At 59.1% G+C, this 2,881-nt stretch overlaps 1 non-coding gene across 1 annotated transcript; it reads left to right on the top strand.

The window, feature by feature from the left end:
• Positions 1–662: 662 nt before the first annotated feature.
• On the top strand, positions 663–734 carry TRNAH-GUG (transfer RNA histidin (anticodon GUG)). The gene has a single exon. It is a non-coding gene; the product is annotated as a tRNA-His (tRNA).
• Positions 735–2,881: the final 2,147 nt, after the last annotated feature.

Below are 2,881 nucleotides of genomic sequence, written 5' to 3'. Positions count from 1 at the left end.
GTCAGCCAGGGAAGGGCAGGGTCAGCGAGGTGCATGGCGGCCAGGGCCGGGCATGGCTGCAACGTAGCTCAGGTGAGGAGCAGCTCCCTTCTGCTGAGCCACCTCCGCCACCCAGCGCAGCACTCCTGCAGCTGCGACCTCTCGCCAGGACCTCGCCCAGCAGCAGGAGCAGAGCAAGTGGGGAAAGGACCGTCGCTCTTTGTGGAGGTGCGCCCACAGGCTCACACTGCACCCCAGGGTGCGTGGTGGAAGGGACACTTGAGCAGAAAGAGCCAGGGCTGGGCACGGAGCAGTTCGTATCCCCTGTGCTATGCACCTGCCTTCCCCCCTACACCACCCTCTGTCCAGCTGGCTACGCGGGGCCGCTCTTTGCAGAGTTGTCCTTTCCTCATCGCCAGCCCCTGGACATGCCCCGTAACTTCCTTCAGTCCAGTTCTTTGCCATCCCCAAGAACTGAGACTTCTGAAAAGGTGAATCTAGAGAGTGAGGGCTTGCGCTGTTCGGGTGCTGCTCTGCAAGGACACAGACTTGCATTTTCTGACTTCTCCCTGCTAGCCTGCCGTCACCTGACAGCTCTGGCTGCTCCGCAGGAGGGCAGAAGGCAGGAGGGAAGGAGGCAGGAGGGACAAATGGCCCGAGGAGGAAAGGCAATCACATGGGCAGCTGTGATCGTATAGTGGTTAGTACTCTGCGTTGTGGCCGCAGCAACCTCGGTTCGAATCCGAGTCACAGCAATGGTTTTGCAAAGCCCACCGGGTGAAAAGGAGAGTTGGAAAAGACACGGGAGGCACCTGCAAGGGTGGGCCAACGGGTTTGTTTCCAAAGATGCCATGGCCTAGGAAGCTCTTCTGTGCTCTCTGTTCCAAACATTCAGTGGGCTCGTGCCTAAAATGATTTCCTGGTTTCTAGTGATCGTGCAGTGTCTTCTGCTGGGGGGCTGCCGTGACAGCTACCCCTGCTTCTGGGAAAGCAGTCAAGCTTCTCCGTTCTCCAGGCCAAGCTTGGGAACTGAGAGACTCTGCCTGGAAAGTGCCCAGCTTTTCACCTTTCCTTTCCCTTGCCCTTGCTCTCCGTGTTGCAGTCAGGGCACTCTCAGCTCCACACACAAACTGCCCTGCAGCCCCAGCCCACCCGCAACTGCCATCCCACGCCATAGAGACCCCCCACACAAGTAGCTCTTCCCTGGGAGAAAGAAGTCGCTTTTTTTTTTTCTTCAGGGGGAGCGTGTGACTTTTCTGAGGTTATGCCACCATGCTGGAAGTCTTAAGTCCTGTTCCGGCCAAGCTGTAAGCTGGCTGTGGGAAAGAAACCCTCCCTGGAAAGGCAGAGCTGCCTTTCTCCCTTGCCTGCTGCAGAGTGAGAGGCGCTGTGAGGCAGCAGCTTTTGCCTGCAGCTCCACTGCAGTGCTCGCGTGTAGAGAGCCAGGAGTGCTTCCTCCTGGCCTGGCTGCAGGGGGAAAGGCTGGCTAGGCAGGATCTGCCACAGTGAGGCTGGGCAGCTGGTGCTGGGAGAGTGTCCGCCTGGAGGGCAAATGCTGAAGAGCAAAGGAAAATGTTAGCATCTGCGCCCTGAGTGGGGTCTGGATCCTCTGCGGAAGAGAAGGGAGGAGAGCCCAGCTCTGCCTCCGGGGCCCCAAACCGAGTGCTATGCGGGCAGAGCCCAGGTCAAGCCTGGAACGGCCCCGAGCGCTTCTGGTGTTCCAAGGTGTCTGTATTGGCAGGTCCCGGGATGTCTGGCTTGAGACAGATGTCACTGCTGGAAAGCTGCACCGCCCAAGGGAAGAGGAGGCACTGCATGATCAAAAGCCCATGCTCCAGGTGAGGCTTGAACGCACACCCTCAGCATCCCTCCGCTTAGCACTGCTGTATAAGTACTGTGCGCTGGCCCATTGCGCCACTGGAGCACGCTTGGAGAGGCGGACTGGAGCCCACGAGCAACCATTGTTGCCTGCGATCACCATGGCTCTTCAGCATTAACCGGGCACCTCAAGTGCTTTCCTCTTTGTCTCGTCCAGCAAGGAGCAGCCATTGCGTGCCAGGCTTGCAACATTCACCAGGGCACGGAGTGCCAGGGCAAAGTGCCCCTCGGCAGGGTTTAGCTGGCTAGAGGCAGGAAAAGGGAGGCCACAGGCGACCCAGGGCTGGGACAGTGCGGTCGCTGCTGTGGCAGCCCTGTGAGGCCATTGAGTGCATCAGAAAGCCCCTGTAGTGAAGACAGCCGGGGGAGGGGGCGAGGGGAGGCAGAAGAAGGACACCCGACTGCCACAGGGACCGTGAGTAAGGGCAGACCCAGAGCAGCCAAAGCCATGCTGGGCCAATGGGAGTGGAGGCTGGAGAGGGGCTAAGGCAGCCAAGAAGGACACGGAGAGCAGCAGCAGGGAACACTGGTCCCAAACCACATCTCGTGGGGGAGCCAACGGGCTTCTGGCTTTGCGCTCTGCTCCCGAGGGCATCTGGGCTCTGGCCTAACCCCTGCCTGGCTGTCAGAGTCCAGTAGTCTCTGCAGCAGCATCTTGTAGCTATTCCACACAGGGAGGGTCAAGAGGGACCTCGCGGAGCTCTCAGAGCGAGACGAGACAGAAGGGTCACCGCACCAGAAAAGCCAGCGGGCAGTCCCCCAAAGCAGCAGAACGTCGCCCTTCCAACTCCCCACTGTTCTTCTCTTCCCCCCAGTTCTTCTCTTTTAAACTGACAAGCACTTTTCTGGAAATCAGGGTCAGCACCACTTCATGAGTTGCATGGCCAGGGAAAGCTGCCAACTAAGCGCACAGGCAGGGCAAAACAGTACTGGCTGAGTACTCAGCTTCTGGACCTCCGTGGTAATTTGTTGGTCCCTGCAGCAGCAAGGCGGTCCAAAGCCTTTGCCTCTTTACTACGCCGAA

This window comes from Struthio camelus, chromosome 10 (assembly GCF_040807025.1).
Source record: "Struthio camelus isolate bStrCam1 chromosome 10, bStrCam1.hap1, whole genome shotgun sequence".
NCBI lineage: Eukaryota > Metazoa > Chordata > Aves > Struthioniformes > Struthionidae > Struthio > Struthio camelus.
Note: the sequence above shows the minus strand (reverse complement) of the source record. Positions and strands in the feature narration are given on the sequence as shown.